This window comes from Hemiscyllium ocellatum, chromosome 28 (genome assembly GCF_020745735.1).
Source record: "Hemiscyllium ocellatum isolate sHemOce1 chromosome 28, sHemOce1.pat.X.cur, whole genome shotgun sequence".
NCBI classification, from domain to species: domain Eukaryota; kingdom Metazoa; phylum Chordata; class Chondrichthyes; order Orectolobiformes; family Hemiscylliidae; genus Hemiscyllium; species Hemiscyllium ocellatum.
The window spans coordinates 31,937,837-31,962,784 of record NC_083428.1 but is presented as its reverse complement, the minus strand read 5'-3'; the positions used below and the strand labels follow the sequence as shown (position 1 = coordinate 31,962,784).

The 24,948-nt window shown below is 44.5% G+C and overlaps 1 protein-coding gene across 1 annotated transcript in view; it reads left to right on the top strand.

Annotated features, from left to right (window-relative positions):
* Positions 1-5,183: 5,183 nt before the first annotated feature.
* The window catches only part of abca4a (ATP-binding cassette, sub-family A (ABC1), member 4a), an 83,295-nt gene continuing 63,530 nt past the window's right edge, over positions 5,184-24,948 (top strand). The window contains exons 1-2 of the mRNA XM_060846597.1: positions 5,184-5,281; positions 5,931-5,975. The gene's annotated coding sequence lies outside the window, so the exon portion shown is untranslated. The remainder of the gene's footprint in view (positions 5,282-5,930; positions 5,976-24,948) is intronic.

Here is a 24,948-nt window from a genome sequence, read left to right as displayed (position 1 = left end):
ATTTTTATTTAGCTTTTAAAACATTGTCATGTGTACTTCAGCATAGGGATATAGTAAAAGGTGTACAATGTCACCATTCCTGGCGCCACCTTTGATACAAAGGTTACCTAGGTTTAAAATCTTAGGTACAAAAATAGAAAAATAAAGAAATAAGTTAAAATGTTCAACACTACAGTTTCTCTTAGTGTAAAATAGAAAAACAAAGTTAAACGTTAAAAGTTCTTTCTTAAGCCATGGGCTTGCAGATGTTCCATGATGGGCTTTCCTCATGAGGGGCAGGAGATTTGACATTTTGGGCATAAGCCCTTCACCAGAATTCCTGATGAAGGGCTTATGTCTGAAACGTCGATTCCCCTGCTCCTTGGATACTGCCTGACCTGCTGTGCTTTTCCAGCACCCCTCTCTCGGCTCTGATCTCCAGCGTCTGCAGTCCTTGCTTTCTCCTAGTTTCCTCATGAGGGCTCCCTCATCCCCCCCCACTGAGCATACTTTCACCATGCTGGGCTAAGTCCTGCCCAGACTCACCAGCTGGTTCACCGCTGACCTTTGCTTCCCCACTGAGGTCTCCAGCCTTTGCCATTGACCAGTTGGCGATGCCCATTAAAGGAAGGTAACTTCTTATTCAAAGGTGCATGATATGTTAAAAAAAGGTGTTTACAAAAATATCAATTGACCTGTTTAAAATAGTGTCAATTATTTTACCTCAAATGGAGACCAAATAGGTCAAATCTCTTCCAGCCTACTAAGCTGCTGTGTAATGGTATTGTATGTTAGGACCAGCCTTGGTTTGGGAAGTAGGCAGCCAAAGCAGAGAAAAGTATTTAAGGATTCACACAGAACTGTACAAATATACAGAAACAGCCATTCAGCTCAACCAGTCAATGTCATCATTTATGCTCCACTTCATCTAAAGTTTAAGAGAATTTTGAAAGAAGGAAAAGAGCCAAATAAAGTAAAAGTTTATAAATCCAAGAACACTTGTTAATTAACAAATTACTATTGATGTGTAGTTACTTGTGTTGGGCAGATAAATGCAGCATCTCATTTTGTACAACGAACAGTTTTTGCATTTGCCTGTACCACTTTCTCTTCATTCATAAGATTTATAAAAAGTACACTACATGACCATTCCAAGTTGAGTTTACATAAAGATAAGTAAAAACACAATTTAAATTTACAATATTTATTCCTTAGCAAACACATAACCCAAGGGTTTAAATAGTATTATAGGAACTTTACTACCAGTTTGAATAGCCAGATGGAGTTTTGGTTTGACACTTCACTGACCGGAAAGCACACTTTACAATATAACACAATCACAGTATTGCAATTACATATTTTAGAAGAAAGACTTCATTTATATAGTAGTTTTCATGAATTCCAGATATCATTGGTTTTCATATTTGAACTATCACACCCCAAATAGTGTAGCATTCCCTCCAAACTATATTACAGTGTGCCATATATTTGGTAAGAATGACAAACTATTGCTTTAAGAATTTGATCATGTGATATAATGACGATGTCATCTACCATTTTGGAGGGAAACAGCTTAATCTATTCTTGTTGCCTGTAGAATGAACGTCTCCTTAATAAAGCTGTTGTTGTGGTTAAACACTATGGCTTCCTGGTCCTTCTTGAAATGTGACACAAGAATAAAAGTATTGATGAGGATAAACACTGCTTCGATATCTATCAGATGAATCTGCTGACTCACTGTGTCCTAACTGCAAATCTTGGAGACACTCTTGGTGAAAAGGTAATTTCAAATTTAACCTTCTTTGCTGCAGCAGCAACTTTAGATTCCTCAGTCTGTTTGATCACCAAATGACCTTTGTATATTATGATTTGCCTGTACTGCATGCTAAACAAAACTTTTCACTGTACCTAGGTACATGTGACAATAATAAATCAAATCAAAGTATTGTCCCTTACTATCAATGATACAGCCAAAATATTTTATGAAAAATATCACTGCATTGAAGCAGGTAAAGTCAGTTAAAAAAAAGAATTCACCCTATCGAAGAGGTGAACAGTGCAAAAGAAGCTCACCTTATGCTCCACGCTGTAGAAACACTGTGAGTATTAAGTGTCCTACACAGAGGGAAATGTTTTGAGCTGTGGTGTAGTCTTGGAAAAAACAGTTTCAGGGATATCTTGTTTTAAATGGGAAGATGCAAGGTAGTACTAAACTCTACATGGTACTTTTTGCTGGACAGGAGATTCTCATTAAAAATAGCAGAAAAGCTTGATGCTGTGAGACTTTATGATGAAAATACAGAGAGCTGGAACTCTACACAAAGAAATTTTGTTATTTTGTTCATGCTAACAAAATTAAAACAGATATTGTCATCTGTGAGTTCTTGAATATTGTGGGAGAGCAAAACCTTCATATCTGGTAGAGGCAGAAAAGTCAGATTCCAAAACTCCTGAAGGAACAGAAATAATCTTACTGAACCATTTCCACCAAAACCATTGTTGCTGAAAGGTTCATGTTCCATAAACAAAACCAGCACGGGGATCTGGAAGGCATGGAAAAGATGTCTGTCAAATTGAAAATTAAGGATGAGAATTAAGTCAAGTTGTCTCAAGAATAAATCATTGCTTTATGTAATAAGACCAAAGGTCAAGGCAGAATTAGAGGCTGGTCAAGGTAGGACTCCTTTAACCTGTTAATGCGAATGATTGAGCCACACCTACTGTACCAATGATAAAATAAAATGAACTGATATGCATCTGTGCTGATTTTAAGTTCACTATTAATCTGATTCTGTATGCTGACTAGTATCCCTTGCCTTTAATTGATTACCTATTTGCTGGACTAGTTGAAAGTCAACTTTTCAATAAAATTGACTTTTGTCAAGCCTATCTCCAGATGAATGTAAATCTTGAATTACAGAAACACTTGAATATTATAACATAAAGGACTATTCAAATATGAGAGACTTCCATTTAGAATCACATCTGCACTTGTATTACTCAACATGCCTTCGATCAGATTTTAAATGGATTAGGAGTCCAATATTGCCTTGACAATATTTAATCAAGGTGGATATTCCTGATGAAGGGCTTATACCAGAAACATTGACTCTCCTGCTTCTCAGATGCTGCCTAACCTGCTGTGCTTTTCTAGCACCGTGCACTTTGACCCTGACTCACCAGCATGTGTAGTCCTCACTTTCTCCTAATATTTTAGTTATGGGGAGAAATAAAAAAGAAAATTTCCATAATTTAGAGTCTACTCTGTCAACACTTCAAGATTATGGCCCAAAAGTGAGGAAAGATAAATGTGATTTTCCAAATATTTTTCATAAAATATTTCACTCATTTCATTGATACTAAGAGTCAATACTTTGATTTGATGTATTATCATCACATGTACCTAGGTACAGTGAAAAGTTTTGATTTGCGTGTAGCACAGGCAAATCATAACATATGAAGATCATAGGATGATTGATCAGAATGAGGAATGTAAAGTTATAGCTGCAAAGAAAGTTATATTTGAAATTTGAGAGGTCCATTCAGATGTCTAATAACCTTGAGGAAGAAACTGTTCTTGAACCTCTGATACATTCATTTAAGTTTTTGTGTTTTCTGCCTAATGGAAGAAGTTGGAAGAGATTGTAACCGGGGTCTTTGATGATGTTGGCTGCCTTTCCAAGGTTAAGAGAAATGTAGATGGAGTCAATGAATGAAAAGCTGGTTTGCGTGATGGACTGGGCTGCGTTCACAAGTCTCAGTAATTTCTTATGGTCCTAGGCAGAGCAGTTGCTGTACCAAGCTGTGATATATCTGGATAGAATGTTCTCTGTGGTGTATCTATAAAAGTTGGTGAAATTTCCTTGGCCTTCCTGAGGTAGAAGAGGTGTTGTTGTGCTGTCTTCATGGACCTTTCACCAAATGGCCTAATTATGTATCCATTTCCCTAATTGTGATCTCAATCTAATTTACATTGGATTGCTGCTGGGCTTTCTAGATTACATTTACCTCCAGCTAAACACATGGGCTTCCTGGTCCACAGTATTGGCACAGGTTTTGTTGACAAGTCTTTGGGGTGTGGCCATGTTTGAAAGATAATATTGCTGCTACTGAGCCAAGCTGACAAGTGAACAGTTTTGAAAGAGCAGGTATAATAAGATTAAAAATGTATATCTATTATAACAGTTTTTTACTGTCCTCATTTTCTGATTGATTGGTGTGACTACTTAGTGGCCGAAGCCTGATGCATTAAACAGTTCCTGAGCTCCATCTCACTGCTCCTGACCTCAGATTTTGGGCTCCATATCTTGCTGTTCCTGAGATACTACGCTCCATCTCTCACTGCTGCCAGCCTCATGTACTGCACTATCTCTTGCTGAACTCCAGTCTCAGTTACTAGGCTGCAACTTTCTCTTTCTCACTGTGCTAGCAACCACTGACAACTCCTGACAACAGTGGTGAGGCTGGGAAGGCATTTGGGAGAGGTATGGGGGAGTTATGTCATGGGGCAGGGAAGGCATGGAATGGAAAGTGCAGATGGATAGCAGTGATGGGTGCCAGGATGGTTGGGGAAGGCAATGGCAGGGATTGTCAGGGAATTATGTAGTACTTGGGGTGGGGTAATGTGGGGGGAGAAGGCGTTGGAGGCAGGGTGGAACAAATGGAACGAAAGTAGTGGTGTGGCAGGGAGGTGTGTGAGGACATGGAATAAGGGTGTGACTAAATGGAGGAATAGGGTCAGGCAGGGAGTGTGGTATGGGTGATATGAAAAAGGGAATGGAAGAGATGTGGAGAAAGCCAGAAGTCACACTACATCAGATTATAGTCCAACAGGTTTATTTAAAATCTCAAGTGCTGCTCCTTCGACAGGTGGAGAGATGGAAATTGGAAGATAAGGTGATATGTGATAGGGATTTAAAGAAATACTGTTGCAACAAGGATGTTAATTTCAATGCACATTTTCGTCAAGTCTCTACAATGTGCCCCATCGAAACTGCACTGAACCAAAGCTATACAAATTGTATCCTAGACTTCTCGGTTTATCCAATCAGAGGTAGGCTAAAGTGTTGCAATGTTGGGCAATGCGGATAATTGACAAGCATTCCAGCCAAAGGCAACGCCTGATGGGCGGGCGGGGTTCTGGGAGTGAGCCAATAAGAGTGTGTTAGGTGGGCGGGACTTGGATAAGCGGCGCTGAGGGGAGAGAGAGCTCGCGGATGGTCGCCGGAGGTAAAGAGCAGAGTTAAATATCGCAGCATGGAGCTAGGGACAGCTACAAGCTGATAGCAACGACAAAAAAAAGGTACAAATAGCGTGTTTGACAACGGTCCAGAAAGGTTCGAGATAAGCTGCTGATAAATAATTTACAGTAGGTACAGGAAGGGCCAGGGAGAGATGCTGTCAGCTTCCAGCTTGCCTCAGATGTTGTTGCATTAGATTTTATTACAGCTGCATTCTGTTGTAGGGGATTTGTCCTTGTAATTCACACTAGAATTAGAATCTACCTGTACTTCATCTGTGCTTGTCAATGTGTCGTTATTGTTTGCAGTACTGTAATTATAACCTATCAGAGGAAATATTGTTTAACTGGTGTTGCCTTTCCTTGTTAGTGTTTTTTTTAAATGAAGTCCACCTTTATGTTATCAACATTTTTATATTTTTAAATGTAAGCAAATTCTGGATTTATAATGTAAACCTTTACATTTATATTGCAACATTTTTATGTTGCCTTTAACTGTTAATGTATTTTCAATCTATATGATTTGTTATATAATGAATGAGTTGTCTCACTTGTAAGTTATTTGGACTTGTATTTTTCAGAAGTTTGATTATTGACAGCAATACAATTTAAAGAGATTGTTGATACTTTCTATGCAATATTTCCTTCTATTAGCCACTGTCTTCTACAATCAAGTTTTAACTCTAATATTGTCTGTCTGTGTTTTTTTTAGAATCATTGATCAGAGTTAGGAGTACAGTATTCATGTTGATGTTGGGTAAGCAAATAGTGACTCTTTGGTTGTGAACTTAGCTACTGTTAGCTAGGAGAGTATTTGGGCATTACAAGTGTTCTTGGCTTAAAATCTGATCTAGTGCCCTGGAAAGTTGGTTGGTGACCTTTGGCTGAAAGTACTGGATTATAGATGTCAGAAATGTATGATTAAATTTAAGTTGTCCAGCTCCCTTGTTGCGTGTGAGGATGGCCAATTAGGTAAGAGCCAGATGATGCCTTCTCTTTTGGTGAGGAGATAGAAAATAAGCAGTTAAAAAGGGTGAGGCTAACTGTCACTGAAAAGTGGCAGCTGTCTAAGTTTTTGTTTATAACACAGTATGCACTTGGGGAACGTGTGAGGATTCACCACATGTAGGTGGTTCATCTCTCTCTTGCTGACAGTGGGGATGGCTAACTTGTTTTCCTGAGTGGCAGAATTTTTGTTGTATGACCAACAGCCTCACTCCAGGTGGGTCAAATCACTGGATGTGTTTGAGGGTGTGACTATTATGCTAGATTGATGTAGTCCGGGTGCAGTAATCACAGTCTAGCTCAAGGTATATTTAAGTGTATTTTGTAAACATACATTAAACTCACTTACTAAATTTGGTACTGAAATATAATAACAGGACATCAGTACTGCATGGCTTTAATTTGCAAATAAAAATAAATTGACTACTAGGTGACTGGTTCAATGGGCGAGACATTGACCTTTAACTTTGTGGTCAGATCCAATCCAGACTGTTCCAAAGAAAGTCTTCTGTCTCTTTTCTTTTTTAAAAAAAGTCAATTTTTTAAAATCCACTTATTTGTGCTTGGTGTATATGGAACTGTGTAGCTCAATATTCTCCCTAATTTGGTAATAAACAGTCACTTGCTGAGCGAGGATGCAGACAGGTGTATGAGAATGAATGAAAACCAAAAGAACTGTAGATGCTGTAAGCCAGAAACAAAAACAGAAATTGCTGAAGAACTAAGGAACGGTCACTGGACCTGAAATGTTAACTCTGATTTCTCTTCAGATGCTGCCAGATCAGCTAAGCTTATCCAGCAGCTTCTGTCTCTGTTTGAGTGTGAAAACGTTGTTATTGATGTACGGTGGAACAAGGCAGTTTTACACTCCATCTGCTCCCATCCTGGGAACAATTGATCAGTGTGGATGGATCTTTGCTGTACTCAAGCCCATAAAGCAACTTTTAGTGAAATAATCCCTTTTAGGTGCAATAAAAATATCATGGGTGTATCAATGTAATATTTGATGCAAATTACATAAGCATAGAGTGGGTGACCAATGTCGTCATCTAAAGAGGTAGGTCTGAAAGTGGCATAATTAGATACTTTAGAGAGGGAATTCTTGATCTTGGGACCTTGCAGCTAAAGACATAGCTGCCAGTGGTGGAACAATTTAAAATTGAGTAGCCTCCTAAATGGAGCGATGCAGATAAGTTTGTTGGAGGGGACTAGGCCATAAAAAGATTGAAAATTAAGGTGAGTATTTAATAGAGGCTTTGCTTGATGAGAACCAATATAGTTTAGCCAATAGGTGTAACAAGTGAACAGGGCTTGGTGTGAATTAAGACCCCTGAGTTTACACAGGGCAGAATGTGGGAGATGGAAGGTGAGTACATGGGAATAGTCAAGAAGGAAAGGCACTGATAAAGACTTCCTTAGCAAAAGAGTTGAAGCAGGGAAGAATTAGCTAATGGTGCAAAAATCAAAATACTGTAGTCCATTTCAGTGGTGGTGCTGAAATGTGATTAGAATGTCATAAATATTGACAAGTTTAGAACTGTCCAAATCAACCTCAGTTGCCAGGAAGAGATGGATTGTGGTGAAAGAACAGTTTGGTGTGAAAACTGAAGTAAATGGGCTTGGGCTTCGCACTTGACAGAAATGTTGGTTCGTCCATACTGCATGTCAGGCAAGCACACTGACTGACAGTTAGGAGCTGGAGCAGGTGTTGAAAAATGTGCTAGTGAGGTGGAGTTAGTTGTTTGTTGTATGTGAAAACTGACAGTTTTCTGATGCTGAGGGGAAGCATGAAGGTGTGGAGATAGATGCAGTCCAAGGGCAGATCCTCAGGGGACTCCAAAGACCAGAGTGGGAATAATGTAACTCTATCTTAAGGATTGTTTTGGCTCCTACACAGGCAGCAACCTAATTGGAGACCTTCAATGTTGGAGTTTTGGGAAATTTGGGCAGAGGTTTGAGATCAGAGGAAAGTTGAGGATAAGGATTGTAATTACAATGATTGAGGTGTTGACAGTTTCTTTCCTGAGCAGGACAACAGACTTAAAGCATTGGAGAACAATTAATAGTATTAGCCAAATTGGAAGTCTGGAAGAGAAGTTAGCAAATACAATTTAATGGATATAGGATGAAGACAGCTGGGGTTGGGTCCCATGGACACAAGAAGCTCAAGCAGGGTATGAGGAGTTGGGAGAGAACCTGGAGAATTGTATAAATTCAGGATTTGGGTAGAGGGGTCCTCACATTTCTCTTGAAAAAACAAAATGGCAGTGTCAAGTGATCTTCCTGACAAAACAGATCAGGAGTTCCTTGTACATGTTTCTGCATTGTAGACTGATGCTGTGATTTTTACAACAAACAGCAAGACCTGATGCTTTGTGATCCAGTCACCTCTGGTAGTGAATGTCTTTGTTGGCACGATGTGGGATTTGGTGTCTTGGCTGGCTATTAATGTCTTTCCCTATTTGCTCTTGAGGTATTTTCAAGTTGGTGGTTTGGTGAGACAACCTATTGCTTGTCCTTACTCCTGCCGTTCAGCATCCCCCAGGTGGTCATTGATGTATCCTGAATGTCTGGTGTTGTTTACTTTGAAACCAGTTCACCATATCTGTTCATGTCGCCATCCTTAAGTCCAAGGGATAGAGATGAGACATGTGCCTTGGAATAAGGATAGGGTGACTGAGTCAGTTTTGTTGTGAGTATAATGTCAAAGTTGAGCTTAATGTGTGATTGAGCGAATCAATATTGCAGAAATGTCATGGTGAATGCTGCACAGCTAATTTTAAAAGTGCAGTTGTAAGTGAATTGGAAGAGATCTTTGCTGGCGTGTCAACAAGGAAGGGGCAATGTGGTTGAGTGGTACAAGGAAGTTATTGGGCATGGTCTTATCTGTGATTGCTATGTTTGGAAGGAGTGAGTCCATGTGAGATGCAATGCTGAAAGATTAATCATGTAAGTTGGGACATTCCTGTCTTGTGTTTGACTATACAGCATAGAGGGACTGTTCTTTTGTAATGTAGGCAAAAGTGAAGACTGCAGATGCTAGAGATTAGTCAGGATTAGTGTAGTGCTGGAAATGCACAGCAGGTCAGGCAGCATCCGAGGAGCAGGAAAATCGACATTTCAGGCAGGAGCCCTTCATCAGGAAATGAAGGGCTCCTGCCCAAAACATCAATTTTCCTGCTCCTCAGATGCTGCCCGAACTGCTGTGCATTTCCAGCACCACACTAATCCTGACTGTGTTTGTTTCGTAATGTATCCACACTCTTTTCTGATATATCAACTTTAGAGTGAGAGCTACATCATGTGAACCATTTCTACTCCATGATTATGGTTGATATTGGGATTTGATCTCCACTTTCCTGCCTGCACTTTGATTTCTTGAGACAAATGTTTAAGTCCGTTCCAGACTTAGGTAATCAATTATACCTGCACACTCATCCATTGGATTAAAAGAAATGCCAAATATATGCTACCCTTAGAGAAGAGATTTCTTCTCATCTGTTTAAAATAATCAATTGCTACACTCCAATTGTGCCCCTTAGTCTCGATTTCCCGGGGAACTTTTTCTGCATAGATCTCATACGTTACCTGACTGGAAGTACTTGATAGGAAATTGTAAAATGGGCATTACTCCACATCTATATCTTTCTTCACCTGCCTTCTAAGGAATTATTGAAAAATGTATTCACTTATTTCATCACTTATTTGGGCAATTTTCCAACTAATTTATTCTGGGGTAGTTAGTTGGAATTCAGTAGTTAACTGATGCCAAAATATGCTGACCAGTTGGATACAATATTGGGGAAAGTGGAATAGTGACTGAGGTTGATGGATCTTTGAAAGGTAAGCAATATGGAATGGAAACATTATAGAGCCAAGATACAGATCAACTGTGATCGAATTTACTGGTGGAACAGACAAAGGGCTGAATGAACAACTTTTCTGGTGCAATGCATGTAATTCTTTGTGTTTATCGAAGTTGTTCCCTCCAATTCTTGTGTTCCAATACACAAGAATGCAATTATGTTGTACATTACTAGCACTTTCACAAGTGGTTCAGTGACCGTCTTGCCCCATGATTGAATAAAAATAAAATCACAGGCCAAAATCACTTTAGGTCAAACTGATCACCACAAAAGCAATTGCTTTTTGTTGGACTGGAAAGAGTTAAATGCTTCAAGTTAACCACACTTCATCGGAACTGAACACTCCAGTCTTGCAAAACAATGTTATTTCGAGGTAGTAACATGGGATGAAGGCAAGGAAAATAGAAGACACCTGTTCAAAGCTCTAAAAAAATTCAAAAATGATAGTTAGTTAATTAAGCCTAAACCAAGATTTTTAGTCCCTAGGTTCTGTAGAGGGGGAAAAAGGACATATACTTTTTCTCCCTTAAATTGAAATTCTCTATCACTGAGTTTGAATTTCAACAAAGTGAAGGGAAGAGGTGAATAGAGTTCTTTTGAGAAGCTTGAGGAGCTCCTACTATAATGGTATTTATGTTGAAGAGAACAAAGTGAGTTTGACAGTTACTGAACAAAATTCTAAAGTCACTTGTTTAACAGTTTAAAGTCTATTCTTGGTATTTGTATATGGACTAAGAAAATTTTAATTTGGCTGGAGATTTTGTTATAGCATTTTGTTAGATGCATAGCAAGGAAGTAGTTTGAGTAAAGTGAACTTGTTGATTTAACCTGCTGACGTTCCATTAGCTCCCTATTGGCTGGTTCTGCAAAAATATATTTAAGGTAGCAAGAGATTGGGTATGGAGAGCAAAAGGCAATGATCCTGAACTTTTCAAACTCTATCAACAATTGAATTGTGTATTCTATTATATCCATGTGATGTTTCAGCTTTTAAATTGTTTTTTAATAAAACCAAGAACAGCACAAGCTGGAAATCTGAAACTAGCAGAAATTGCTGGAGAAATTCAGCAAGTCTGACAGCTGACTCCTCTGTGGAGAGGAAGCAGAGTTAATGTTTCAGATTTGGTGACCTTTCTTTAGAACTAGTTGCATGTAGGAAAAGGTGGTTTGTGCTGAATGACTGACTGATGGGGGAGGGGAGGTTAATGGAATGAATGTAGGTGGAAACAATTCAGTGAGAGACAGTTATGCAAAGGTGGGGATACTTGCCAGACCTACTGAGTTTCTCCAGCAATTTCTATTTTTGTATATTAAGTTGGGAAATTTGTTTGAACTCAAGATTAACTATTAACAAACTTACAATACAGGCTTGCATTTACAAAAATCAGACATTTAATCTTTCAGTCTGAATCCACTTTTATTCCCATTATTAAACCTCGTTAATCATATTCATTCCCATTGCACTCTGCCCAGTTAACAACAGCATTCTGTATTGCATGTACTTGAAGTACAGGACTCAAACCCCACCCCAAACCACTGTCTACCTCCACTAACCTAGGCTCTACTTGGGAGCCTTTCCTCCTTGCTACATACACCCTCTGTGGGCAAATGTCCTAACTGTCTGCTACACGTCCTTTATTCAGTCTTATGCTGCTCAAAGATTCAGCCAGCTAATCAGGAAGGGCTTAGTTAATGGTAATCTAGATGAGCTAATTCTGGTCCAGTAGTGGGTTGCTACAACTATCCATGGTAGTGTAATTGTGGGAGTGGTAAGTGTTGGGAGGGAGGGATGCAAGGCAGTGGGGCCTTCAGAGTTGTAAGTATGAAACTGGTGCACTTGGTTCATGTGAAAACTAGATGTTTGAGAAAGGCCCTGGTTTACTTATTTTAACCCATGTCCTTAATGCTTTATCCAATAAAGCCAGCACCAGATAAAAGGTTTAAAATTAATAACTGAATACACAAAGCATAAATTCTGATCATTCTCATTGTCTGCTAAAAACATGTCACTTCCAGTCAGACGTCCCTTTCTATATGTATCTATACCAGAAAGAAGCCAACCCCTCTCCCTTTACACACACAATCTATCATTGCAATGTATCCATTGTTGCAGCAGAAAATGAATGATACACTTCCTAAGATTCTGCCCTGGTTTAAATTACCAAGTTATTTTTAAAAGTTGTTAGACTATTATATAAATAGTGCAGCACTCAGCAGAAAAGAATCAAATAGGAATAAAACAAGAAGCAATCCAACTTTGCTCCATCTGTAAAGAATATTGAGATTGAGGAAACTGAAAAGTAAAGGAGTAGGAAAGTTTTAACTGTTGATAAACCATTCCATCTACCAGCATTCTTCAGATTTTAATGCTTCTTACTCATCTTACTAGAATTCACATCCCATCTACTGCCACCTTATCACATCAGCCACCTTAACCCCAATTACCTACTTTATTGTATCCTTTGTTTTAACCTTCCCAATCCATCTCCTTGTCATATTACTTGACCTATCCACTTGTAATTAATTCAATGAATTTACCTGGTAATTTCACCATCCCTAATTGAGGTCACAGAGGGGATTTAGAGTGCCCTTATTGATATTCTAGAAAGGCAAATGGAGGATAGAACTAGGGCTAATTTCACACTTTATTTTTATGGATTTAATTACAGACATGCACATTACAACATGAACATCACATAAATCAAACCCAGGGTTTGTCTATTTCTACCTATAGGGGTTCAAGTGAGTCATCAGTTAATACTGATTCCCTGTATTTATTTAAATACGATTAATACCTAATTGCCTCCTGAGATCCATTACTGCAATGCAGTTATTTTTGGGCTTGCAGTCCTGAGTGTGGCTATGTTGTACACTGTATGCAGACCTTTGAAGGGTACTTCTGTCTTGTGTATTGTCCATTGCTTAACACTATTCTGCCTTGCCTTTGTTACTCACATCCTCTTTTTAATTGAGTACCTGGGTTTTGAACTGTTGCCAGGGGATAGATTAGGCTGAAGCAGCCAAAAAACCTGTTTGTTCAATATTTTGGCTGATCTGTGATATAACTACATCCCGGCCTCTGCCCTATATCTCTTGACATGAAAATCTATCCATCTCTACTGTAATATGAACTATTTATTTAGTACCGTAGATGTTTGCAGTAGAGAATTCTGAACTTCCACTAACCTTTGCATGAAAAGTTTCTTATTGTCGTTCCTGAAATGTCTGGCTCAAAGGTTTTGACTGTGCCTACCAGTCCTACACCCATTGAATAGGCTCATGCAATTTTGTTTTTGTCTGGCACAAAGGCTGTTTGCATGTTGGCAATAGTTTGTATTTATTTATGGGAATTGTCCATGTTAAAATCCTTCTTAATTAGATGGGGTGGGTGGGTACAAAGGAAAAGTCAAGTTAAGAATTTTGGAGCATTTTTAATATTTGTGAATAGGGGAATCCCTAAATTCTTCCTCCTCCAATTGAGGTGAATGTGATGGTTTTCAACACTGCCATCGAAGTGTGGAAAAGGCAGAGGGTCAAAGGTTTTAAATGTGGATGCATTGGGAAAGTAGGACTGGAAAGAACTGCAGAGATTGGAGCTGTCTGTATCATTCCACTTCTGTATCTGCTGCACATACAGATTGGGAGCTGTGGTTGATGACTGGCTGACTGCAGCTTGTGGAAACAAGGATGCAGCCTATTGTATTTGTGTCCTAGATATGATTTAATTTGTCTGGAGTAATGGAAATATTGTTACAGTGGCTCAGACTGCAGTGACGATGAATCCAACTTCTGAATTTTGAGTCTTAGGAATTCACACTTTTTTTGAGACTGTAGTGACGACAGAATTATAGATTATTTAGACAGAGCTGGATAGATGCCTGACAAAACAGGTGAGTCGTAAGGTAACTGGGATAACCACGAAGTGGAGTTGAGTACAATGAGATCAGCCAAGAACTTACTGAATGGCAGAGCAGGCTGAATGGTCTACACCTCTTACTCATGACTATGTGCCTACCTCTGCCTACAGGTCGTTCTAATACCAAAGTTGTTTACTGAAGGAAGACACTGCCTTGCTTGGTACTGAGGCTTGTGGATTAGGAAGGGCCTGGTTCAAGTTTCTCTGTACAGTTATCCTTGTACACCTGGATCTAGCTTGGCTGAGTGAAGTTGAGGATGTTCTAATCACAGGCCCCTGTTGGAATGTAGACATGGCTATTAGCTGAAGGTAGGGTCAAGTTTGATTGAATGGTATGGAGTAATCATAGATCATAGAGATGTACAGCATGGAAACCAACCCTTCGGTCCAATTTGTCCATGCAGACCAGATATCCTAACTTAATCTAGCCCCATTTGCCAGCTCTTGGCCCATATTCTTTTAACCCATCTTATTCATGTACCCATCCAGATGCCTTTTTAAATGTTGTCATTGTACCAGCCGCCACCAGTGGCAGCTCATTCCATACATGCACCTCCCTTTGCTTTAAAAGTGGTCTCTTAGATCTCTCTTTTTTAAAATTTTCCCCTCACCCTAGTTCGGGACTCCCCACCCCAGGGAAAAGACAATGTCTATTTATCCTATCCATGCCCCTCATGATTTTATAAGCCTCTTACAAGGTCACCCCTCAGTCTCCAACACTCCAAGGAAAACAGCCCCAGCCTATTCAGCCTCTTCCTATCGCTAAAACATCAGGAATGAGAGCCCCACCAAATTTTTCACGTCTGTATAACACCACCAGTGTCTGTCCTGTCAAAATTGACCAATTTCTGTAATAGAATACCCCATTGACAGTGGGTGCTAGGCAATTTAGAGAAGGAGTTCCTGGCAGTTGTGCACTGATTCCAAGGAGTCAGTACTAGCAGAAGATAAGGAAAGAAAAAAGTTTGGACTAGAGATAAAAGCTAGAAATAGTGAAATTCTTGCTTCCACCCACAGGCCTATTGAGTATGTGGCAGCCTTGGGTATGTTTGTGCATGTGTGGATCTAACTGCTTTATAACAGGGAATCTGCACTCTTTGTGGGTTGGACACCATGAAACATTAGGATTTTAATATTTTGATGTGACTGTAATTGGCAAATTGGCATTGTAGTGTCCATTTACTGAATTGTCACCATTGAAACAACCCTTGCTGAGGCAGTATCCTCAAATCTTTAGGGCCATAAAATTCAAACCGAACAAACTGAGAATAAGAAATAGTTGCATGAGAATAAATTGAATTATGAAGTAGTAGAGATGTACAACACAGAAACAGACTTGTCCATGCCAACTAGATAACCTAAATTAATCTAGTCCCATTTGCCAGCATTTGAACCATATCCCCCAAGCCCTTTCTAGTCATATACCCATCCAGATGCAGTTTAAATGTTCTGATTGTACCAGCCTCCACTTCCTCTGGCAGTTAAATTTTCAGAGTTGTGTATGGAATGGCATTGGTGTGTGAAAGGTTAGGTTCTAAAGACTAGTGGCCAGAACAGGATGCCTTTCTCTCCCCTTCATCAATCCCCATCAAATTTTAAAGAGCTGGAAAATTTTTCTATTAAAGTCAAACATGCACATAATTCTCAATTCAGATGCCAGCAAAGATGTGTGTATTAGGTATCTGTACTGCATTGATACCAATCTTATCCTTCAGCAAAAGTTTGATTGAAGGTTCATTTTGCCTGTTTCAGTGGTTCATGTGAAGTTAAAGATACTATGACCCTGTTTGAATTGGTACAGGAAATAGGTGAAAGTGTTGGACAAGCACCCAAAAATGGATTAGTTGATGATTTATCTTGGTCTATTCCTGGCCTTATTTCTATTTTTTAATATTGTTTGTGGGATATGACTGAGAATTGCTTCCTAACTTTCAACAGTTGCTGCAATTTGGTGTTACTTGTCTGGCCCACTTTGAGAAGTTTAATATGTACCTCCAATTCCTGAGAAGCTGAAATTTCGAGGTCACTATTTTCAGCCTGGTGGATAAAACAAAATGTTTACTTCATCCCTGATGTCCACTGAAGTAGCTCCAGAGGCTGGTGTGCTGTCAACAAGTCGCCCTTTATTTACACTTAAAGTCTTTGACACTGATCCAGCTTCCTCGGATCTAGTTCAGAGTGAATAGAACTTCTGACACTCCGTTTTTTCTTTTATTTTATTAATGACTTGTTTTTAAGAATTAGAATCCCTACAGTGTGGAAATAGACCCTTCAGCCCATCCAGTCCACACTGACCCTCTGAAGAGTAACCCACCCAGACCCATTTCCCTCTGACTCATGCACCTAACACTATGGGCAATTTAACATGGCCAATTCACCTGACTTGCACGTCTTTGGATTGTGGAAGGAAACCGGAGGCTCGACGTAAAGGTATCGCTGCAAGGTCTGAAGGCATACGGTCGCGACCTGGGTGCGGACGCACACCAGCGACTGACCGCCCTCCTCAATAGGGAGACTCAGAACCTGCGCAGCGACCCAGTGCATCTTTTTGTCCCAGAAGAAGTCGACCAACGTTCTCTGCTTGTCAGCGACAAAGCCAGGAGGAGGGACCAAAGTGACCAGCCGGTACCACAGCATGGCGGCCACCAGCTGGTTTATGACCAGCACTCGGCTCCTGTAAGATAGCACTGAGTCCTGTCCAGCGGCCTAGGCGAGCTGAGACTTTGGCCTCCAGCTCCTGCCAGTTGGCCGGCCAGGATTCCTCGGTCGGGCTGAGGTAGACCCCCAGGTAGAGGAGATGGGTGGTACTCCAGCTGAACCCCCGAAACTCCTCCGGCAGGGAGTCCACCCGCCATGGACCCACCAGTAGCCTGGAACATTTGGCCCAGTTGATCCTGGCGGGAGACGCCACAGAGTACACAGCCTGGCACTCGCGCATCCTCCCCAGGTCAGCCAGGTCGGTGAAAGTGAGGAGCATGTCGTCAGCGTCGGCCGAAAGGACCACCCCCATGCCCGTGCCGCGCAGAACCAGACCCGACAACCTCCTCCGCAAGAGGCGCAGGAAAGGCTCCACGCACAGGGAATACAGCTGGCCGGACAGGGGGCAGCCTTGACTCACTCCTCTCCTGAAGCGAAGGGGCGCCGTCAGGGACCCGTTAACTTTAACCAGACACTCTGCGGCGGTGTACAAAAGTCGGATCCGGGCGACGAACTGTGTCCCGAACCCAAATGCCCGCAGAGTCCTGAGCAGGTACTCGTGATCGACCCTGTCGAACGCCTTCTCCTGATCGAGAGACAGGAAGGCGCTCGGCAGACCAGCCCATCGACAGAAATGGATCAGGTCCCGGACCAGATGGACGTTGTCGTGTATCCTCCAGCCCGGGACCGTGTAGGACTGGTCCAGGTGAATCATGTGGGCCAGCACAGAAGCCAGGTGAGAAGACAACACCCTGGCAAAGATTTTGTAGTCCGTGCTGAGGAGGGAGACCGGACACCAGTTCTTCAAAGAACGAAGGTCCCCCTTCTTTGGCAGCAGGACGATGACCGCCCTGCGCCAAGAAAGGGGCAGCTCTCTGGCATTTAGACACTCCCCCAGGACCTGTGTGTAGTCGCTCCCCAGGACGTCCCAGAACGCCCTGAAGAACTCCACAGTCAGCCCATCCAGCCCTGGGGATTTGCCCCTCGAGAGCCGGTCGAGGGCACCGGTCAGCAGCTCTAAGGTGACGGGAGCGTTGAGCCTTCCGGCGTCCTCCGGGCTGAGCTGCAGCAGGTCCTCCCACAGAACTCTGCGAGCATCCTCCCTGGACGGATCCAGAGAGAACAGGGCCGTGTAATAGGATCGGACGTGGGCCCTGATACCCTCCGGATCCGAGACGAGGGACCCGTTGTCAGCCAGCAGCACAAGGAGCTGCTGACGGGTGCCACGCCTTTTTTCCAGCGAGTAGAAGGGGGAGCCGCGGTCCAGCTCCTGGAGGAGCTGGAGCCACGACCTCACGTACGCGCCCCGAGCCCCGACGAGCTCAGGTCCTGGAGCGCGGCCTTCTCTTCGTCCACCCCGCGCAGGGCCGGGTCCTCGTCGGGCTGACCGAGGTGTGACTCCAGATCGAGCATCTCCCCCTCCAACTCCCCGATCCTGGATTTCTGCCTCTTTGTCGACCCCCTCGCATACTCCTGACAGAAGACGCGGACATGAGCCTTGCCCACGTCCCACCATAGCCTCGGAGGGGAAGCTTCCCCACTTCCTTCTCCAGCTGGCCCAGAAATGAGTCCCGGAACCGCTCGTCCTCCAGCAGCAGGTTGTTAAAGTGCCAGTATGCAGAGCCCAACCTGGCGCCGAATGGAAGGAGTTCCACCCACACCAGGTGATGGTCCGTGCACGACACCTGCCGCATGGAGGCCTTCGGAGAACAGGAGGCATACGCCCGCGAAACGTACAGGCGGTCGATTCTGGACGCTCTGACCCCAGGCCTCACGAAGGTGAAGGCAATGGAGTCAGGATGGATATTCCGCCAGACGTCCACCAGGTCGAAGGACTTGATCAAGTTCCCCAATCTCCTCCCCGACGTCGAACTCGTGCAGGCACCGCCGTGGTCCCTGCCCTCTAGGACGCAGTTAAAGTCTCCCCCGAGGACGACGCACTGGTTCTCGTCGATGGAAGCAAGATGAGCGGACACTTCTTCAGAGAAGCTCGCTTGCCTCGGCCCGGCCAGGGGAGTGTAGACGTTCACCAAGTGAAGCACCATGCCCCCCCCCCAGCCGAACCATCAGGTGAAGCAAACGGCCTGGCACTGGCTCCCTGACCCCCAAGATCTCTGGCTGAAAATGCGGGGCCAACAGGATAGCCACCCCGCCAGATCTGCGGGTGAGGTGACTCATGTCGACCCCCACCGCCCATCCCACCTCGCCACTCCAGGAGCCAGGTAGCTTCGTCTCCCGGGGTAGTGTGGGTTTCTTGCAGGAAGCACACCGCATACCTCCCGTCCCAAAGGGCAGAGAGGGTCTGGAATCTGCGCTGTGACTCCCTGCTGCCGTTGATGTTGAGGCTGGCTAGAGTTGTCTCCATGTTGGAAGTATAGTGCAACCACCACCAGTAAACAAAAACTATGTACATTTACTGGGAGGACGAGAGAGGGGCACAGAAGTCTCTCGCCCTCACCAGGAAGTTCCTGACTCGCTTTCGCTCATTCACGTCAAGCCCAGGCGCCTGGTGCGCAGCGTGGGCCGACCAGTAGACTCTTTCAAAGGAACTCCAGCGGTCAAGCGCCAGTTAGGCTCTATCCCGGTGACTCCGAGTTTCCTCGACAAATTCCCGGAGTTCCTCGAGGGGGAGATCGGTGGGGGGCACCTGGGACTCCCAAATCTCGCTGGAGACTGACTGACTCCGCGTCATCCCCGGTGTCCGCCACCGATCCAGAACCACCCTCCGGGAGGTCGCTTTCGGTCACCGACCCCTCCCCCACCGAGAGGATGGGGGCTGGTCCGGCACCGCCAACTGGCCTCAAACCTCCAGTGACCCCACCCCCAGGGTCACCTTCAGTACCTTCCTCTGCGCACCCCTTCCCAGAATGCCCCGAGTTCGGGTCGCCAGGCGGCAGAGGCTCGGGCCCCGCTCCTCTCCCGACACCGGGACGCCTGGCTCCTTGGGGAAAAGGTCCTCCCCCAGGGCCAAGGCCCCTGGAAAAAGTCTGGGAGGGAGGAGCGAGGATAACACCTTCCTCGCCTCCACCGCTTGACGACCTAGCAGAGAATACAAGACCGTCGTCTGCACCATGGCCCGTGTTGTTGTTAAGATCCTCCCCAGGGGCTTGAGGAGTTATGGCAGTGGAAGGCCCGGCTGTCGCCCCTGGGGGTTTGGGCAGGTCAGGCCATGGTGCAGGACAGTGGGGAGACACCAGCTCATCCCCTGGAGAGGGGAAGCACCGCTGGCGCGCTGTTGGGATTTCTCCCCCCTCCAAGGGCCAGCGCCTCTTCCCCAGCGAGACAGGGGAATTTATGGGTCTTCCCCTCCCCGCCCGCCTTGGTGGTCATGGGGCCTGAGGTCCCGCCCCCCCAGCCTTTCCCGGAATACGATTGGCTGGGGGAATGCAGGGGGCATGGCCAGGGTGGGGAGGGTCAGCCATGTCACTTCCTGCCCCGCCCCTGGTTTATCAGGTGATGGCAGGCGGGGCAGGGGCCCAGTTCCCTCTCCGGGGCCCAGAGACACGGTCGCTGCAGGAAGTAGAGCAGCGGTGGTTCCCCCCCCAGGTTAGTGCCAGGGGGTGGCTGAGTGGGGCGGGACTTGGTTTCCAGAGGAGGGGTTGAAGCCCCAGGTGTTCCTTTAACTAGGTGGGGGTTGGGGTCAGGGTCAGTGGGACCAGGATCAGGTACGAGTTTGGGGGTTAGGGTTCCTGCACTGGGGTGATGCGGGCACGGCCGCAGGGGCATTGTTATGCTGGGGCGGGGCAGGTCGTGGGCTACGTGGAGGGGGAGGGGATGGGGATAGGGTGGTCTCCCCGTGGGCGGGCTTGACGCGTTGCGTCTTCCTGAGCGCCTTCTGTCCGGTCGGACGCTCACCCCCCTCCCTGCCAGAGGCTGAGGCATTGGGAGCCTCCGGCTTAGCCCCCGGTGCTGGGGCTTGTGGTGTTGACTTTGGGGGAGGGGGAGTGGATGCGGCGGCACCACCCGCAGCCGTTGGTGTGGGCTGGGCAGCCTTCTGGGTGGGGCAGTTCTTTCTAACATGCCCCACCTCACAGCACAGGTGGCATCGCACGCCGTCCAGAAGGCGCGGTATGCCGCACCCTCGTGGAGGACAGTGAACGAACCCTCCGTGACCACCTCCCAGGCCAGGCAAATAAACACCTGGCGTCGGAAGGAGTATACATGACTGAGGGCAGGAGCGGTTGAACACCTGACCAGATCTCCCCCAAGGTGTTGAGGTGGGGAAGAAGGAGCTCATTGGCAATGAAGGGCGGGACATTGGAGATCACGACTCTCTGGGCCGTGACCTTCAAAGGGTCGATGGGCAAATGTGTCCCGCCCACAGTGAGCCCCCTCTCCACGGCCAGGTGGACCGCCTGCTCGGTCTTAAAGAATACGGCCTTCCCGTACATGCGGGCCGCAGCGACGATGGCCAGTGGGCCGACCACACTAGCCATGGCCTTACTGCAGGCCTCGATGGTCATGTTGGGATGGGGATAGGCCTTTACCCCCAGGCGTTTGGTCAGGTGCCTGAAGGGGGATGCGGTTGCGGCCGGGGTTGGGGCAGCTGAGCCTAAGGCAGCGGCTACCCCGGCATAGGTCCGGCTGGGCCCTGCGACCTTCAGGCTCGCCATACTCCGTTGGCCCCTGGCAGCAGCGGTGGAGGTGGGCCTCTGGCAGTAGTAGTGGCGGAGTTCTTGTGGAGGCGCCCGGGGCCAGTCACCCAAGGCGAGTCCCAGGCAGTGGTGGTGGAGGCAGGCCTCAGGCAAGTCCTCGGCAGGCCCTAGATTGCAGTGGTGGGGGCAGGCCTGTTGGGGAGGGTCCCCAAGACAAGTCCCAGGTAGCCCCAAAATTGAGTCCTGGGCTGCAGCAGTGGAGGTTGTGGGGAGTGGCCTCAGGCGAACCCCAGGTTGCGGTGGTGGAGGCAGGCCTCAGGCGACAGCAGTTGAGGCAGGCCTCTGTCGAGTCCCAGGCAGGACCTCGGTTGGGGTGTGGCCTCAGGCGAGTCCCAGGCAGCGGTGGTGGAGGCAGGCCTCTAGCAAGTCCCAGGCAGGCCCTCTGTCTCGACAGTGGAGGCACAGCTGTTGGGGAGGGACTCCTAGGCAAGTCCCAGGCAGCGGTGGTGGATGCAGGCCTGGGCGGGGTCCCAGAGACCAGCAGTGGGAGTGGGCCCCAGGTCAGCTGCAACACTGACTTGACCTGGGCAAGGCCCAGGCTGCAGCTCCAAAACTAGGCCCGAGACTCCAAGCTCTCACCTCCTGTCTCCTTCTTCTTCTCTTCCTCTTCCTCTTCCACAGGCACACACTGCCACTGGTCCAACTCCTAACCGGGAAAACACCCGAGTGGCCAGTGACAAGCAGTGCCCTTCACATCAAAGGGCAATGCTGTGATCAGACGCACCTGTTTATATCTGTCTGTAAGATTGGGTTAGATTAACAGCACCAATCAGGGAAATCTTCATCTATGATGTCCATCTGGCTGACCTTGTTAGAATCACTATATATACCTATAATTCTATGTGCTATTAGACTCTGCACCCCTGTTGAAGTGGTCATTCCTGCCTTTTTCTTCCCATTACTTTCTCCTGGTTACCCCTGGTCATACAATACAGTAAGATGGCTGAGAGTTGCATATTGAGTGCAATTTTCAGAAGTGCTATTCCACCATGTGTTGAAAACTGACTGGATGCTGTCATACTGCTTGAGTGATGTCACCAAGGTGCTAGAGGGGTGATGGCTGGTTGGGGCAGAAGTGTGGGGAGCAAATGGGTTTTGAGATGAACAATTGAATTCATCTGAGACTTTGTAGCAGCCAGAGATCATGGAGATATTGCAGAATAAAATCTCAATTAGTTCTGACTTACACTAGAACTGCTAATTTCAGTGCATGTAAAGGACAAGGTATAATGGGATAAGTGTGCAGAGTTGCAATCTATTCTGAGAAATGCCAACATGTTTGCTATTCCCGATAGACCTATGTTGTATAGCTTTCAGCAGACACTTTGAAATAACAGAGTTCGCAAAACAAATAAAAATTTATCTTGCATTCATTCTAGGACCGTGTTACTCTGACCTAGGACGATCACAATCCCCAGTTTGTTTGTATTTGCCCTTTGGAAAATGTACTCATTCCACTCTAGGGACAGAAGGGGCACTTGTATCACCCCTTATGGAGATTGTGGTCTTAAGTCATTCTGCACCTAATCCCTCCCTGATAGGCAAGATATATTTGATTGACTTAAACTTCCAATATAACAAAAAGGTTGCTCTGTGGCCACTTCCTAACCGGTGGATAACGGATATTGAATCCTGGTTTTAAACAAGGTCCAGGGGAACATTGCACATAGTTCAGGGACTGTTATGAACGTCACTTATCTAACGCCTGATTAGAATATGATTCATGGATCTTTCTCCTGGAAAAATAAATTGCTGTCTCAGAGGAGCTTTGCAGTGTTTTGAAATGTTTGCGGTTATCCAGCAAGGCCGGTCTTCTGAAGTGAAGCAGTCTGTAACTAGAGTAATTGACTGAATAACAGGCTGAGGGAAGGAGGGAGGAAGGAAAGTTTATTTGCTGAAATGTATTTCAACTGTTCTTACACCTAGATTGTGGCATTTTAAATTTTTTAATTTTAACTGAGTGAGCAAGTATTGCGCTGTGTGTGTTGCTAGCTGTGAGCCAGCTTAAATTGTTTGAAGAGTGAGATGGAAACTATTACAACATTGTATCATTTTCAGTTTTCTCCTGTGGTTCAATTTGGGCTGCTCTGCTTTCTCACCCAAGTGACCATCCTTCAAATATCAGCCTCAACTGTGATCATCAGCAAACTGTTTTACTGTGAAAGATTCACACCTTTTGCACTCTAGGTCTTTCTCTCACTCTTAATCATCATTATTCTTTTTTTAAACCTGATTTGATGGGTAAGATCAGAATTTGGGGACTGAATGACTCTTGCATTTCCTGTCCCTCTAATCCTAGGACTGAGTTTGATTGTAGTATCCTTGCCACCATTACAGCTGAAGTGAGCAAATCTCTCACCAATAGAGTATTTACCAACAAATCACTATCATTATCCTTTACCACTCTTGGTGTGAACATCATTTTTACACAATTGGGTAAGTTTTTGAAAAGGTCAAATACAGGTGTACAAAAATCTTGGTAGGGAATAGTATCTGTGTAGATGGATCCAATCGAAGTGCTAGAACTGGTAAAAACTTAATTAGCTGAATGAGATTGTTCTGTAATTTATACTCCACATGGAAAGAGATATGTATTAGAAGCTGAACAGGAAGTGCTCACTACTAATATCTAATTATGCTTATATGGTCAGTCCCATTGGGACTATTGTGGGTAAATGTCGGTGCTAATCTTCTCGTGCTGTTAACTTGTCTCTTTAGGACGTTAAGTAAAATCCTTAATATTTTTAAGGGTTTTTTTAGTGGGAGGATTTCTTTCCCATTTTTTTTTTAAACCATAATTTGATCCCCAGACTTGGTTTGCTTGATTCCTATCTCTGAGGGGTTGCTGACTGGCTTCTAGAACATTTGGAGGTTTGTCAGCAGATACTGGAGACCACTTGAGGTCCAGCGATACTTATTTATTTCATCCTGCTCCTGAGAAGAGTCTTGAACATGTTCATTGTATTCAAAAATGGAATTTTCCAATGTGTTGCTTGAATGTATTGGCTTTTAAGAGGTTTTACATGTTAATATTTGTGCTGTTTAGATCTTAAAGATTTAATGCAACTTTAAGCAGTCTGGGAATTTCGTGGTAGGGATTTCACTTCATAATTAAAGTATTGAAATCATGTGTCTGTGTTCAGTTATTGTGTCTACTATTGCTTAATTAGCACTCACTGAAATCCCTAGTATGAAAAAGTCTTGACTGAGAGATAACCGATAGTGATTGGAACCAATATAACTAAATAGATGAGGAACAGCTCCATCAGAAGAGCAGAGAAAATTTGAGCTGAAGAGATCCTTATTTTCCTGCTTGTGGAAATTAAAATAAATGGAAGAAACTTGTGCTGTTCTTCGATGGATGTTCCTCTCTCCAACCCAGTGCTTAAGGTGAAGCCACTGCTGAGTAAATTGCCCAGCCATCCAGACTACAAAGATCCTAGTTTTAGGCCTCAGTCTGCGCTGCTTTAACTAATGAGCCAGAATAGAATCTGGGCTGCCATAGCTTAGTTAATAATTCCATTGAACATCAACTTTCTCAATCTTGTCCAACTTGTAACTGAATGTATATCATTTTGTTTTTGCATTTCC